At 34.7% G+C, this 17,627-nt stretch overlaps 1 pseudogene; it reads right to left on the bottom strand.

Annotated features, from left to right (window-relative positions):
• Window positions 1-9,365: 9,365 nt before the first annotated feature.
• On the bottom strand, window positions 9,366-16,647 carry LOC139780396 (KH domain-containing protein akap-1-like; annotated as a pseudogene).
• Between the last annotated feature and the right edge of the window lie 980 nt (window positions 16,648-17,627).

The raw sequence follows: 17,627 nt of genomic DNA, 5'->3' as shown, positions 1-17,627 counted from the left end.
TTGAATAGGAATACGAAGATACCACTTGGGTTTTATTTCTTTAAAGTAGTTGCATAACAATTATCTTTCAAAGCAATATACATATTCTCTTTACAATTGGCGCAATTTAATTTAAAGATTTCACATCTTTTTTTGAAATACATGTCACTTGAGTTAAGTTAGGTAATATAATTTTGTGAAGAAGATATAAAGCTACCACTTAGGTTAGATACATGTCACTTGAGTTAAGTTAGGTAATATAATTTTGTGAAGAAGAAATTAAAGATTTTACATCTTTTTTTTTGAAATACATGTCACTTGAGTTAAGTTAGATAATATAATTTTGTGAAAAAGATATAAAGCTACCACTTAGGTTAAATTTTGAATTTACAAAATACATTGCGTGTACTTGGCACTTTTTTTTACCTTTTTTGAAAAAGGTAATTTTGTACTGTATATATCACTTGGATTGAGTTTGGTAACGCAATTTTGATATAATAATAATTTTGTTAAGGTATATATATAATATATATATTCTCTCTTTGTAATTGGCGCAGTATTAAAAGATTTCACATATTTTTTTTTTAAATAGATACCACTTGTTATTTAGGTTTTTTCGAGGTAGATATCACTTGGATTGAATAAAGTAACAATTTTGTAATTTAATAATTTTGTGAGACAATTTTTGTGAGACAATTTTGTGAGACAATTTTTGTCAGACAATTTTGTGAGACAATTTTTGTGAGACAATTTTGTGAGATAATTTTTCGAAACGTTGTGAGTTTAAATATATTAATTATTAGGCCAGTTGGGTCGAACAAAAACGACTTCTGTTTTTAATAATTTTGTTCAGAAAAATTAAAGCTACTATCACCTAGGTTAGAATAGTTATTCTTACCTAATTCTATAAACCAATTTTTTATCGCTTCGCATTCCGACACATAATCCCAGATAGCAAAATGTTAGCAGAATGCGCGCAGATTGGCAGCAAATTTGATCAAAATCCCACACCAAAACCATAGCCATCTGTGTCCGCATTAAGCTCGTGTTCTGTCGACAGAGCCTGTTGACAGGCAATGTAAGCAGATTGCCAACAGAAACCGCGCAGAGCCTGCATACATAACCTGGCAGCAGATTGGCAGCAAAAACCGAGCAGAGCCTGCGCGCTCGACCTGAGAACAGATTGGCAGCAAAAACCGAGCAGACTTTGTCCATACCCATACAGCACAAAATATTTTGTAAATATTTTTTAGGAAGATTAAAATAATTCACAAAAATATTTTTTAAATCTTTCTATGTCCGCCAGATTATGTCAGAAAAATATTTTCGAAAATATTTTTAAAAAATTGCAAATAAATATATACAATAATATTTGTAAAATCTTTCTATCAGAAATATTGCTTCGAAAAATAAAATATGTTTAACCCAATCAGCAATAATTGTTTCACGTTTGAAAGATTTTTTTAATATTTGAAAAATATACATTACACACAATATACTTTACATCTTACTTAGGAAAATATTATTTTGCATATCTATATCATTGCAGCAATTTTGGTTGAGCCTTGCGTTGTATTGCTGACAAAGATATGTCTCGCGGATATCATGATTTTGCTTCGCAGAAAGCCTGCTTATATTAGCCCTCAACTGAAATTTACTTACGAGTTCGTCTTACCATTATGCGCCGCTTAGTGGCGTCGTTGCAAACTATCACGGAAAGATGCGCTACCATGCATCTTTCTTAATTAAGAATCTGTTCGGTTTTTGCTGCCACTCTGTTTTCAAGTCATGCGCGCAGGCTCTGCTCGATCTTTGTTGTCAATCTGCTGCCAAGTATGTGTGCAGGCTCTGCGCGGTTTCTGTTGCTAATCTGCTCACATTGCCTGTCAGCAGGCTCTGTCGCATTTCTGGCTACAGTTTGACAACATCGTCTGATAGAGCAGTTTCCGCGTGCAATTTGTTGCCTTTCTGATACCAAAAATTTAATGCAGACTCTGCTTGGAATCTGCTGCTCAGGTTTGGCTATCTGGGATGATTCGTGTTAGCCCTACCTTGTTTACCAAACATACAAATACCGCTTTCCTCTTTTAACCAATACATATTCGCGTCCTCCAAATTACCACATCTTAAGTTCACCAGAGCTCTAATAATTTCGCCTTTATCATATTTATCCATATTTTCCTTCCTTAAATATTTAGGGCCAACTATTTCTCTACTTAAATTCTTATATTTCTTATTATACCTAGAATTTAAAATACTACTTTCCTCAATTTGTCTTTGTACATCTTCATCTCTTTCACTCATTTCCTTAACTAAATCTCTTCCCTCCCTTCTTAAAGCATCTACAGCCACAATACTCCAACCATTCCTATTAAAATATTTTGATCTTTCTCTACTATATCTATCTTTCCAATCATTTCTTTCTTTATCTATCCAGCACATTTTAATCCATCTATTATCATCAGCCGCTCTAATTTTCTCTTCATATCTCATAGCCCTTATCCCCCACCCTATTCTTAATTTCTTTAATCCCAACTCCCTTGACATCATATATCTTGGTGTACAAAATTTTAAATTAAAAATCCATCTAACGTAATCCAACATAATTTTTTCTAATTCCTTTTTTTCCTCCCATCCCCATAATTCTACACCATACAAAATCACACTTTGAACCAAATATTTAAACAACATCCACCTTCTACAAAAATCGTTTCTGCAAATTCTTTCCCCCAAACCCCATACCTTATTTACCGCAATCCTCCCTTTTCTGCATAAATCCTTTACATGTTCTACATATTTTCCATTCCTGCTGAACACAAATCCCAAATATTTAAACTGCTTAACTTCTTCAATTTCTTTATTATTCCATTTCCACCTTTCAAATTTTTCCCTACCATTTTTATTGAACACCACCATCTTGGTCTTTTCGGTACACAATACCATTTTCCTTTTCCTCAGAAATCTTTTAATCGTGTCCATCATGTCTAACATCGCAACCCTATTTTTAGCTAAAAATACCATATCATCTGCGTATTCTAACGACCATACCCTATCATTACCTAATTTAATTCCGCCGATTCCTCTTTCCTTCAATGCTTTCCCAATGTCCGCCATATAAAGGCTGAATAAAAGTGGACTCAGAACACAGCCTTGCCTCACCCCCCTCGTAACCCTGAATTCTTCTGACAAGCCATCCTTCGTTCTAACCGCAACTTCTGTAGTTTCATAAATTACCTCCATCTTCTTTACCAGCTCCTCTTCAATCCCCATCTCCCTAAGAGTCTTCCACAGTTGACCTCTGTCTACATTGTCAAAAGCCGCCTTCAAGTCAACGAAGAACGCATAGACTTTATCTTTCTTTCCATCCCTATCCTCCCTCTGTGTTAAATGATCCAATACAAAAATGTTATTCAACGTTGAGCGACCTTTTCTAAATCCCACTTGGCTCTCCGGCAGCAAACCTTCTTGTACCACAATCTTCTCCAACTTTCTTCTAATTATCTCAGCATAAATTTTGTAAGCTGAGCACAGAAGAGAGATTCCCCTGTAGTTTCCAACCTTATTTACCTCCCCTCTCTTGTATAGAGGGACTATAATTAAAGTTCTCCAATCCTTAGGAATATATCCCTCACTCCAAACTTGATTTAGCACCTCCAACAGCCCTTTCCTTACTGAGCCGCCTCCATACAACCAAGCCTCCATCGGAATACCGTCTACTCCTACCGCTTTTTTCTTTTTCATCCCTCTGACCACTTCTGCCACCTCCTCTTCCTCCAAATGTGATCCTACAAGCTCTTCTTGTACTGCTCCTACCTTGTTTAAACTTCCTTCTTCCTTGTTAACCCGCTTCTCCTCCGTGCCGCCTAATAGCACCTTGAAATACTCTTTCCATTCCTCACAGCCAATGTTGTTATCTTTCCAGACTTTCTTCTTCCTCTTTCTGTTTATAAATCTCCAAACATCTGCACCTTGCCTTAAGTTCTTTAATTCCTCTTCTTCCTCTTCTCTCTTCTTCTTCCTTTTCTGTTCATATAGCGCCTTCATATTTCCTTTCTCTTTAATGTACCTTCCTTTGGCTATCTTCCCCTTCCTCCATTTTATATATGTTCTCTTCACATCCCTTTTCTTCCTCGTGCAGTCTCCGTCCCACCAGTCCCTGGATCCAATTTTCCACTTTTTAACCTTTGTCTCCTTCTTTATCATAGACTTCTGAACAAGCTCCTTCAGTTTACTCCACTTTTCCTCAATTGATCTTCCCTGTTGCGCACCATCCCAAGCGAGTTCATCTGTCCTTTCCTTGTAACATTTTATAGCCTCCTTATCCCAACATGTTTTCCATCTTCTTTCAGTGTTCTCATCCTCTTCATCTACCCATTCTTCATCGTCTCCATTCCTTCTGCTGCTATCTTCCATTACCGCAATTACAGGCATGTGATCCGAGTCCACCCTCGCATCTACTATAAATTCTTTAACGCTATTATACAATTCTTCGCATACAATCACATAATCAATTACCGAATTACCTCTCGAGCTTACAAATGTGTATTCCCCTTCCCAGTCGCCTATTGACCATTCAAGATGTACCATCCCTTATTTTGCACCCATTCTACCAAATTCCTGCCTCTATTACTTATAGTTTTATCCTTACTTTTCCTTTCCAAACCTCCTTCCTCTTCTTCCCCGCCCCCTAATTCACCGATTCTAATATTAAAATCCCCACCAATAAATGTGCGTTCTCTATCCTTATTTTCTAACCACTTATCCAAAATCTCTTCCATACTGCTCCAGCCTTCCGTATTGTAAACCGATATTATATTTATTACTTCTCCTCCCTCAGTTATTTCAGATAAAATAAAACCTTCCTCCTTTGACTTAATCAGCACCGACCTTTCCACCTTCCAGTTTTTCTTTATACCTACTAACATCCCGCCTTTAGCCCTCCCTTTCTTTTTTAATTTAGTAGCGTAAATACATTCCCATATGTGAGAATTAGGTAACCAACCTTTTATGATTTCCCATTTATCCTCGTCAATCCAAGTTTCGCTCAAACTCACAAAATCATAAACCTTAATGTAATTCCAAAAGTCTCTATCTTTACTTTCTAAACCTGCCACATTCCAAAATATAATTTTCTTACCTATTTTCTGTAACCCTCCCTTCCCTGGTAACCAGTCTGATAGTTCAGATACGTCCCGAAGAAGTGCGCAAGAAAACAGTCCAAAATTGCGACAGAAGTGCATAATATCTGTGATTGAACGTGTACTTACTGTACTATTGCAGTAGTCTGCTGTAAGAAGCTACTGTGAAATTTTATACTACTTGTTAAAAGTAAACATGCAGCAGAAATGTGAAAACAATATGGAAGTATCTGCCCAACTGAAAAATAACAGCAAATCGCGTTAGACTCTTCACGCACATTTGCAGCAGAGTTTTGAGTACAGATCCGACCGGCAGAAACGTGAAAAGAACGTGCAAGCATCTGCCCGTGAGAAAAAAAGCAGTCGAGTGTGCTAGACGCTTGAAACATATTTGCAGCAAAATTTCACAAGTGTATGTCGCTTAAATTGTTGTTTTTGTCGTACGGATCCGACCGGGCAGAAACGCGAAAAGAACGTGCAAGCATCTGCCCGTGAGAAAAAGAGCAGTCGAATGTGCTAGACTCTTGAAACATATTTGCAGCAAAATTTCACAAGTGTATAATGTCGCTTAAATTGTTGTTTTTGCCGTACAGATCCGAGTGACAGAAATGCGAAAAAAGCGTGCAAGCATCTGCCCGTCAGAAAAAGAACAGCCGAGCGCGCTAAACTCCCAGACAGCACAAAATATTTATAAAATATTTTCAAAATATTTATAAAAAATATTTAAATATTTTGAAAATATATGCGTTGAATATTTTGTAAATATTGTAATGTCCGGAAAATAAAAGTATCTAAAAGATTATAATAAATATTTTAAAATAAAGTGTAAATAATTATCATCAATATTATTAAACTTGTTTTTAATTTATGTTATAAATATTTATAGAAATAATTACTGTAAGTTAACTGGAGATTGTGAAACTGTTATAGCTTCGTGATGTAAGATGTAGGCTATACGGTCCATTTTGGCGTTTCGAATTTCGAAAAATGTTTGATTGATAAATCAGATGTACGGTATATTCTGCCAAAGTCATTTGTATTTCTGCTGCTCTACTTCTTACGCAAGCATCTGCCGTAATTCTTGTTGAATTCTGCTGTATGTGCTAGTTTACAACGATGCCGCTAGGCGGCGCATAATGGTAAAACTAACTCGCAAATAAATTTCAGTTGGGATCTAATATAAGCAGGCCTCCGGCGAAGCAAAATCATGACATTTGTGACAATATTTTTGCTAGTAATACAACGCAAGGCTTACCCAACACCACTGCGGTGCTATAAATATAAAAAATATTTTTGTAAATTATTTTAATCTTCCTAAAAAATATTTTAAAAATATTTTGTGCTGTATGGGTAGCAGTAGGCGCTGCTACAAATCTGGCGCGATTATGTTGCACTGCAATTTGCGCAAGCATCTACCGCATTTCTTGCACTATTCTGCTATATGTAAATGCATACATATATCTTCCACAATTCTGTTGCACTACGACGAGAGCAAGTTTCTGCCAACAGAAAAATAGTCAAAGTTGGAAATAGAAAACGCATGATCTGCCCGAAAGTTAATGCACGACTTTTCGTGCAGTTTTACAGCAGAATTGCAATGGACTGGTTACCAGGGTTATTTCCATTCTTCTCCACTACTTGGCTTATACAAAACTCTGCCCTTCCCTTCCGTCAATATTATTATCATCTTGTAACCCTTTTTCGACTACTTTTTTCCCCATATCCTTTTCAATCTCCGTCCATGATTTACAAATACCCTTTATTCTAACCCTAGCGTAGCCCACCTTCACATCCTCCCCTTTACTTCTTTTCTCTTTAGCCCACTTATTTATTTCTTCTTGTACCTTTCTTTCTTCCCATGTCAGGTCATTTTCAATAAAAACGTTCCCTCCCTTCAATTTGTATTTATTTCTCATTACCTCCCTTTTATCCTCATACTCTAATTTTACAATAATAACCGAGCCACTTTTCCTGACATTACTGACCATGCATTTCACATCTAGCTTTTCTGATAAAAAGTTTTGCACCCATACTTCCAGTCTACTATTTCATTATCCAACCTTAATCCTTTTATTACTACATTATTCCTCCTATCCTCTTTTTCTTTATCTTTCATCCATTTCTTCAATTTACCTACCTCACGATAACTTAACCTATCCTCGCTCATAAAGGAGCCCGCGTAAGGTCCATATATTTGGCCCCTCATCTACGAAAAAATACAAAAATATTAATATATTCGGATTGTACATCGTTTGTACATAAATGTACTATGATTTTTAGTGTTTGTACATTCTTAGTTAATTAAAAAAAAAATAAAAAAGTTTTACTAACAAGACCTCTAAAAGTTAGCCCCTCATTATTTCAAAAATAATGATAAATCACAGTTTATTGTGCTTAATCGTTTGTACATCGTTTGTACATTCTTAATAATTAATTTACTTTTTATTTAAATATATATTTTTTTGTTTAAAATATAAATAAATAATTTTTATTTGAATTCAGCGGGTAAATCTTCGGCCGGTAAGTGCGTTTACATTGAAAAAATATATATGTTATATATATATATATATGTTTAATTAAATATATATGTTATAACTGTTAAAAGAGAAAAAATAAAATAAATAAAGTAATAAATATTTATTAATATACATATAAATATTATAAATATTATAAATATTATAAATATAAATATATAAATATTATACACTAATTAAAATAATTATTATTATCCCTCTACCTGTATACGCGGGTCTACGGCGTCGGTGCCAAAACAACATCTGCTTGTAAATCATTTAAAATAAAATATTAAATAATAAACGATGTTTATCAAAATGACTATCAAATCGTCAATTACAATGTAAACAGATGTTTTGTACTACGTTGCGATTGTGACCACAGCCCCCGGTGCCTGGAGTTTTTTCACCAACCAATCAGATATTTTTATTTTAAATCGGCCAATTGATGACGTGGTCAATTGAGTCCCACTCGGGAAGAAAATAACGTCGGACGCGACAGACCCACGTGTACACTATAAAGGTCGCAAAAAAACAACATACAAGTGGAGAGTTATGTTAATTTGTAACAAATTGTACTATTTATTTAGAATTTTATGACTTTTATTCAACAAACAAAATATCGCCGATGACATAACCAAGTCTGTCAAAATAAACTCACGTAAACAATTTCGTAAGTGTTTACGCATTTACATAAAGCGATTTTTTTCCTTTTAACAGTTGGCTACTGTTTGAGTCTTGACATTGGTAGAATTGACGCCAATGTAAACGCACTTACCAGCCGAAGATTTACCCGCCGAATTCAAATAAAAATTATTTATTTATATTTTAAACAAAGAAATATATATTTAAATGAAAAGTAAATCAATTAATAAGAATGTACAAACGATGTACAAACGATGTACAAACGATTAAGCACAATAAACTGTGATTTATCATTATTTTTGAAATAATGAGGGGCTAACTTTTAGAGGTCTTGTTAGTAAAACTTTTTTATTTTTTTTTTAATTAACCAAGAATGTACAAACACTAAAAATCATAGTACATTCATGTACAAACGATGTACAATCCGAATATATTAATATTTTTGTATTTTGTCGTAGATGAGGGGCCAAATATATGGACCTGCCCGCGCGTAACTACTCGCTCTTAAACTTCTAGTCTCTCTGTTTTCACTTAAACTTTTCTCCCCTTCACTTTCCCCCGTTAAATCTATATCTTTATTTGCATCCGTCCCTTTTTCACAACGCTCCAGCCATCCAATCCACCTATTTTCCATATCTGTTATCTTACGTTCTATCTCCCTTAGTCTCTCCTTTAAGCTTTCCTCTTTTCTTTCACATTCCTTTTTATACTGTTCGAAATTTTCTTTCATTTCCTCCATTTTACTCATATACTTCGAAATCTGCTCTTTAGATTGTTCCCTAACTTCATCAGTTTCCTTCCTCAGCATACTTATAGTTTTCTCATCCACCTCTTCTTTAAAAGTAACTCTTTTACCTACCTCCGTTACCAACTTCCTCTGCTTACCATCGTCCGTACCGTCGGGTTTGCGCCTTTCTATCTTACCTACTTTCCCGACGTTTCCCGCGCTCGGCGAGCCCCTCGACGCCATAACCTATACAAAGCCGCTTGCAAAAAACCACGTCGAAATCTAAACTCTAACGCGATCCCATGCAACGCCTTCACTCACACCGCTTCTCACGCCTCTCCTCTTATTCTCTACCAAGTCCAATTCAGTTATGATATATTTTTATATATTTTACAGAAGGCGTATAAAAGATGTAAGAGGACTTGCTGTAAAAATTGATGCAAGTCTTAATAACTTCAAGAATTAAACTGACGAATATACAAAAGCTACTAAATGTACTCAAAGCTACTTAATGATTAATACAATGCTAAATGAAGTGTTGTACAAAATTTGAATAGAGTCAAAGATTGCGGTCAGCTACATATTATATACACGAAAATTATTATATACACGAAAATGAATTACGAATGATTATTACGTAACGATGTTCATTGCGCTATATTTTCGCTTTGTTAAAAAATTATAATAAATTATAATAAATTGAGTTAATCGCAGCGCGCGACAAAGTTATGTACGTGAGCACTGTGAGCGATTTAATGATTGTAACCTTACTTGTATACATTTCCTAGAAAAATATTTCTATATTATGTTTAACAACAATATTAAATATTAACATTTCATAACTGCCAAACGTTTCCAGTTGAGCGCAATTGCACGAGTTACGAATCATTTATAGACTCTTTTTCTCAGTTAACTAGTTTCTACTGCATTGAAATCTTGCATAGAAAAAAATGTATTAGCATATCGCGCAAGAATCATCGATATCTAAGTAAACAATTAATCAAATATATACAGTATATATGCGTACATCTGGATTAATCCGAAAGCTTAGTCTCCATCTTTTGAAACATAAAATAATTTTATGCCACAACAGTGAAGTGCGGAATATTAAATAAAATGCGCCATTTAACAATAACTTCTAAGGTAACAAGTTTAATCTACGGTGACCTAAATTTAAACGTGAAAAGAAATTAAATTATTTCAATGAGTTCTCGAATCGTCCCCAATCAGAAATAGACATGAGTCACGTAGAAACGAATTTCCTAATTCGTCTGAGTTATTCGATACAATGTTCTTGTTTAAATGTGACACTACTTTGTAAAATGTTAAGTTATTGTTTTCTCTACTCTACGATCAATATAGCAATCTTTATAAATTTCTTTCTTTCTAAATATAAATATTCTACACAATCGGAAAACTATTTTACAACATGAGTAAAGAACGAAGTCAAAAAGCGAAATAATCAATTTTGACGCGATTAAAGGGGATCATCAATGGCGAGTGTATTAAACTCTAGTCCATACTGACTAAGAATCGCGGATTATGCGTGAAAATTGTAGAGTTTCTTGTCAACTCTTATGTACAGATGGATTCAAGTGTTTCTGGCTTCATCTGGTCCCATGCTACTTGTTCAGCATGTCCGTTCATTATCTGTTCATTTTACCAGTTCTTCAGTAAGAGAAATTAGCTTTAAAAAAAAATCAATTAATTTCAATTATCTGCAAAGAGATTCTCGAAGATTGGATAATAATATAACTACTTACCCCATAATTTTGTATCATAAAATAAATATTTGCATAAATATTAGTTTGAATGCGACCTTCAATCTGAGTTTGAGCAGCAACTCCCTTTGAGGAACAATTTTGTACCACATTGTAAACTTCTGTCGACCATTTACCTGCAAAAGAGTAACATCAAAGTATAATTACATATCCAAAGATAAATAATTTTGAGTAGAGATGTATAATCTGGAAGAATAGTATACATAACGTCAATATATAGTTACCGTTCTTTGGCTGAATATTTGCTAAAAAGATTTCGATGGCTTGGAAGGGTAGGCTCAAATAATTAATTATATATCAATGGCCTACATTACGAATTACTAAACTGCCAGTAACCACCGTGATCGAATAATCGTACTACGCTTCTCTCCCCCGATGGATCTGGATGTTCAATGCATCTTCTAATCCATTTGTCGCTCCAATATACAGCCACGTAATTATCCTCTACAAAGTAAAAATGTATTGTATAATCAGAATATCCTGATTTCTTTTTTATTCAACGTGTTAAGATTAACACTTACTGTTCAATACATCTGGAACTGGCAGCAATTCATTGTTATACCAACCAATACATCATGCTGTCTTCCAAATTTTGCAAAAGGAGAAATGATGAATGAGTCGGAAGCTGAACGAAGAGCCAATTTGGCTTGACAGTGTGAGAGATATTAATGTCATTATTAACACTCTCAACCAGGGACAGGGGCCGTTGAATCGGGACATTATACACAACTTCTTCGATCACCTCGGCTATTGTCGCGATCTCCGCTAATGTTACTTGCGGAAACCTTTTCTCCAGAAACTTCTGCCTTACCATTTTAAGCGCGATATTAATTCCCTCAACACTGCCTCGTATCGAGCAAATCTTATGATCACCATCGCAAGGATGATCGTTGAGGTATATACCGACATTTGCCTTCGTTCGAATACTGTGTAAGAAGCTACCGTGACGGCCAATCAATCTGCCTACTAGATGTTGCGGTATAGCAAAGTCATACATTGTTGGTGCGGTACTATCCCTCCTGCATCCGTTAATACTTCCACCTGTATGAAGAAATAAAAATTTAGAGATAAAAAATACGAGATTCTTCAGAAAATTAGTGCCTGTCACACGTGCATATAGATACAGATCACTTTCAATAATATGTATTATAATGTCTTTTAGTACTCACGTGCAAATATCGGGGAGAAATACAGATACTGTTGTATTATCTATTGCAGGTGGCCACAAATCCCCCAATGATCCACGTATTTTACCACACGAACCCTCGTAACTATTCGTCCGATTACTGTAATTCCACTCTTTTAGCATTCCCATATCATACAAGTTGGTTGTACCAGTTAACATGTTGAATGTGCCGTCGTAGCTATCCGACTCGTTTCTCTGTAAGAAAAAAGAATCGTTTCTCTGTAAGAAAAAAAAATAAAGGTTTACGTGATCATATTTGAGACTACTCGTATGTACTCAAATTGCTTGATGCATAAGGTTCGATTCATTGAACTCACCCCGTAGAGAACCAGGCGAATTTAGAATCCGGTAAATTGGTCACGTTCATCTTTCGCGCGATGTCCAACAACGTGACATTAAACCCTTCGAATAATAAGTATTTACATTTCTGCGTCTTTCCTCGTCAGAAACGTTTTCTGATTCTTTATGAGTCTTATGTCGCCCCAATGAGAGAGTCCCAGATCGTTGATATTTATATCCATGTTATGCACAATCTATCTAGGTTAACCTGTGTAAACACTCGCGTAATCGCGTAAACGTAGTATAGTAAGTAACAGTAATATATAGAATAATAGATATATAGGATAATTACATATAAAATAATTACCTTGAATTAATCGTCGCGTCGCGTAAAGATGAGTCACGGTCGGTCTCGCTCCGACACTACCGTGTCTCTCGATAGGTTAACTGAACTGACTGTGACAGCGCGCTAAACGCACTATCTGCACTGCGCGCAGTACACACACGTATTAACTGAACTGACTGTGACAGCGCGTTGAACGCACTATCTGCACTGCGCGAAAGCGCCGCCAGTGTCGAAAAAGTGAAAGTTACATTCTCTGATATATATATGTTATATATTGATTGAGAGCGTCGACGTAGACGACGTATCTTAAAATAAAATTTTCACATTTGGACTTTGCGTTGCAATATCTAGGCTCGTAGGGCACGTAACGGAAAAATGAAAAGAACGTACCCCCCCCCCCCCAAATCGACCCCAAGCTATCGATCAAGCCTATTTAGAACTTGATCCGTTCACTCGTTATCGAGATCTCAACATCTCGAGTACTCGCAACCCGTCGCGTCGCGTAAAAGAGTCACGGTCGGTCTCGCTCCGCGTATACTTGGCGCGAGACACTACCGTGTCTCTTGATATTGATGATTAACATAGAGTCTATTGCATCAAAGTTGCGACTTACATAGACCATTAATTAAGAAACTATGAAATTTTTGACGTAGAACTACGTCTTTCTCGGGGGGTATGGGGAAATTTGGGGGGCACGACTGCAACGTTTTCTTGCAACGTTTTCATGCAACGTTTTCTTTTTCTCGAAAAGTATTAAAGAAAAATATACTTTATTATATAGTTTTTGAAAGCTCTCGATGTAAGCTAAATGTTTTCGGGGTTAATTTTTCGATATGGGTTTTTTCTCGAAAAGTATTAAAGGAAAATATACTTTATTATATAGTTTTTTAAAGCTCTCGATGTAAGCGATAATACACTCGGCACAAAAACATAATACGCTTATACTGCAAAAGAGAGAAAATTATATTTATACAAAATTACAAATTTTAATAATTATGTAACATGCAAAATATAGAATACATCTTTAAACTCTAGCTAATAACATTTAGGGCCATTGTACAATACGTTGCAAACAATGGCAACTGCTAGTTGAAAAGTGTTATTTCTGATTGCCGATTGCCAGTTACTGTCGCCAAAAAAGTTAAAAATTCGCCAACTCTCTTTTGACAACCGCAATTGGCAAGCGCAATCGGAAATAACATTTTTCAACTAGCAGTTGCCATTGTTTGCGACGTATTGTAGAATGGCCCTTAAATAAAGCATTTGTATATTTTTACAGGTGGCAGATAGTAAAGATAGAAATTAATAATTACGCAGATCTTTAGAGACGTAGATGTCTATTATAAATAATGCAAATAAATATCTATAACTTATACGTCACATAAATGCGTATAGTGAACTGTTGTGAGCATATATCCAGTACATCAAAAATGCTCACTGAGCGGCTACCTGTGAGCGCTCAATGAGCGATCGTGCTTCTGGATGCAGCCAATACTGACCATTCTGCAGTATTCATGAGTATTAACATACTAATACTCTCAATACTACGAGTACTGATCACTCAGTACTGAGTACTGATTGCTAGTACTACTTTTTCGTAAGGGATAGTATAAAAGCTGGGGTTTTTTTAGTAACAAGTGCTAACACATGCCACCAAAAAAAGCCAAGTAAAAATTTTGGTGGCAACATCTCTAAAAAAATTATTGAAAATGCACAATGTGTAATTCTTGACTTCAAAACAATTCGACACTTCAACAATGTTTCTTCAGAAAAGAAGATAATTGGACCACCACCACTATCTTCACAAATAACGCAACGCTGCGCCTGCAAAGCCATTTTTTTTCACACACTATTTATTGTTTATCAATATTTTCATAATAGTTAAAATACACGTTTTTAAAAGCTCATGGACGCTAAAAACAATTGAGGCCATCGTCAGACCCCTCCGCCGCGCGCCGGATTTGTGCATTTTCAATAATTTTTTTAGAGATGTTGCCACCAAAATTTTTACTTGGCTTTTTTTTGGTGACATGTCCCTTATGAAAAAGTAGTACTGGTTTTAATACTGGAAAAAGTATTGGTGAAAATACTGGAGACATAAGTACTCAAAGTACTACTAAATTTGACCATACTGATTTCGTTAGTACTCCTTCCCAGTACTCATCCAATACTCATTCAGTACTCCCTTCAGTACTTCCTCTAGTGTACTCCCTCCAGTACTCCCTCCAGTACTTTCTCCAGTACTCCCCCCAGTACTCCCCCCAGTACTTCCTCCAGTACTCCCCCCAGTACTCCCTCCAGTACTCCCACCAGTACTCCCTCCAGTACTTCCTCCAGTACTCCCTCCAGTACTCTTTTAGTACTTATCGAATACGTGGGATACTAACGTGTGGTACAGGCGCAGTACTTGCGCAGTACTATCCAAGTAGAATAAAAAGTCAAGATGATATCAAAATAACGTCATATTGATAGTTTAGTGTGTTAATTTAGTATTTTATTAATTTAGTATTTCCAAGATACGTTACGAAAAAGTAGTACTAGCAATCAGTACTCAGTACTGAGTGATCAGTACTCGTAGTATTGACAGTACCCAATCAGCAAAGAAATGTTTTTAAAAATATTTTTAAAAACATTTGGAAATAGTTATTTGTGTAACAAGTGCGGGAAGTTGAAAATTGGACACGGGTGCGGAGTGGACGCACGAGCCGAAGGCGAGTGCGATCACTCGCACGCGTGTCCAATTTTCAACCCGCACGTGTTACACATACTAATTTATATCACACGTGCGTGGAAAGTGGCCCATTACGCGCGTGTTTTTTGTGCGACAAATAGCCAATTCCACACACCACTCGAAACAGTGCGGTAATGAGATATTACCGCACTGTTTCGGCGTGATATAAACATTTTTGAAAACATTTTTAAAAATGTTAAAAATAATGGGTTAACAGACCTTTTTTTCATTGAAAAAACATTTATTTTAACATTTAAAAAAACATTTTTTTAATGTTTGAAAACGTTAATTTTAACGTTTAAGAAAAATGTTTTTTTAATGTTTAAAAAATGTTTATTTTAACGTTTAAAAAGACTCTTTTTAGTGTTTAAAAACGTTTATTTTAACGTTTAAGAAAGTGTTTTTTTAATGTAAAAAAAACGTTTATTTTAACGTTTAAAAAGACATTTTTTTAATGTTTAAAAATGTTTATTTTAACGTTTGAGAAAATGTTTTTTTTATGTTACAAAAACATCTATTTTAACGTGTTCTAAAAAGTTCTTTTAACGTTTGAAAAACGTTAATTTAAGATTTGAATAAATATTTTTTTCACATTTAAAAAGTTTGTTTTAAATATTTGAAAAACAACATCTTAAAAATTGTTTTTTTATATATTTATATTATTATTTGTATAAAAATCTTAGTATTCGTATTAAAAGAACATTTTTCAAACGTAAGATGTTTTTCAAACATTTAAACAACCTTTCAAATGTAAAACAATTATTTTTTAAATCTAAAATAAACGTTTTATATAAACGTTAAGAAACATTTTTTATTTATAAACTTAATTGTGTGCTCATTGATAGGCTTTAAAACAACAAAGTACTTTATTAAAATTGAAAAAATAAATGTTAAAATTTTATTTTTCTCATTATTTTATTTGAATATATTTCTATACAAATATCTGTATATTATTTATATATCGATATTTATATATATATATTTTTCTTTTATATGTAATATATTTATCTTTATATGTATATTTGTCACGCGTCACCTTTTACTCTCCGAAATCCCATGTAGATAAACCCGAAAATGTTAACCTTACGTAAATGAACAAGAGCTGGACAGTATATCCCATGTAAAATATCTTTATGGGAGATTTTTTTCCTCATCGTTCTTTTGGTTCTCATTGTTCTCATCACTATTCTCGCAGTTTTCAGAGTTATCATCGTTGTCATTTGAATGAGCCTCGTTATTGTTGCCGGTGTGTCTGTTAATGTTAAATATATCTCTATAATTTAATGATTAAACGAACTTACCTGTAAGTGAAGTTCTATCATAATTGTATGAAGCGCCTCTTCCGAAAGATAAAACGTAGTACTCCTCAATTCTATGCCGAGGCGCCACAAGCTTCAAAGCTAAAAGAAGAGCTCTCTGTCCTCTACATGTCCATGTGTTGGGTCTCAAGCCATCATTCTTTAAAGATATCGCTGTAGCCTTATAATTTGTATGGGGTTCGAGGTTATCGAACAAGGGTATAGGGTGGGACCTATCTTTCGGAAGAGGCGCTTCATACAATTATGATAGAACTTCACTTACAGGTAAGTTCGTTTAATCATTAAATTGTATTTCGCGCCTCTTCCTCAAGATAAAACGTAGATGTTTAAAGAAGGCTACAGCACCGTGTAATTATAATCCATAAACAATCAGCTTCTATAGATTGTATAACTATTTATTGCCACAAAGTTTTATTACTAAAAAAAAAATTTATTTAAGTTTAAACATAGTGAATGAAAAACTATAACATAACGCTTTTTCTTACTTTTCTAGTATCGCGTGTCCAAACGTACTTAAATTCTGAACGAGAGGTCTATTATAAAACTTAGAGAAAGTGGTTGATTTCTCAGTCCAACCTGCCGATTTTCTTATTGTATCGATATTGATACCTTTACGACTCGCGGCAGACGTAGACGCATGTCTAGTACTGTGTGCTGAGAATAAATTTGTATATATTCCACTATCACCTAAAAGTCTTTTACCCATCTACTGAGAGTCTGGGTCGAAACTCTTTTAAAAGGCTTTTTAAACGATATAAATAAGAATATTGCGTTACCTCTAAGCTCTTTGGTTGTTTCAAGGTAAGACTGAAGTGTAGTTGCTGGACAAATGTTTAAGTTGTTTTTGTAAAAGGGTAAATTTAATATAGGCTGAATTTTTCTTGGCTTAAAGGTCTTAATACTGTCTGGAATCTTAATCTCTATTAAAGTCTCTTAAAACTATATTCTTTATGTTAATTAAGGCTAAAGTTTGCATTCTTTGG

The sequence above is a fragment of the Temnothorax nylanderi genome, unplaced genomic scaffold, assembly GCF_030848795.1.
Source record: "Temnothorax nylanderi isolate EJ_2023f unplaced genomic scaffold, tnyl_v1.0 TNYL_tig0276_pilon, whole genome shotgun sequence".
NCBI lineage: Eukaryota > Metazoa > Arthropoda > Insecta > Hymenoptera > Formicidae > Temnothorax > Temnothorax nylanderi.
Note: the sequence above shows the minus strand (reverse complement) of the source record. Positions and strands in the feature narration are given on the sequence as shown.